Consider the following 336-nt stretch of genomic DNA (forward strand, 5'->3'; position numbering starts at 1 on the left):
TTTTTTTTTAAGAATTGTACACGGCGGGACCATTATAGCTTCGTATCAGAAAGCGCAAAATGGATGTGGTACGCGTCGAACATGAAATGGCAGCTGGCGTTATAGCTCATGAGCGTTGTTTAACAACGTAAACAATTTTTAGACAACATCAACGACAGGTATCCGGTAGCTGTGCAGAAAAAGCGGATATAACATCGTCATAGGACATCTTGGATAGTGGTTCCGGGAATTTTTCTTGTTGTTTGTGTAAAATGAAACATGAAATGACAGTGTTAGCGATTCAGAAAGCTATCAGAAATATATGTATATATATATATATATATATATATATATATT

Source organism: Varroa jacobsoni, unplaced genomic scaffold (genome assembly GCF_002532875.2).
Source record: "Varroa jacobsoni isolate VJ856 unplaced genomic scaffold, vjacob_1.0 scaffold_76, whole genome shotgun sequence".
Lineage (NCBI taxonomy): Eukaryota > Metazoa > Arthropoda > Arachnida > Mesostigmata > Varroidae > Varroa > Varroa jacobsoni.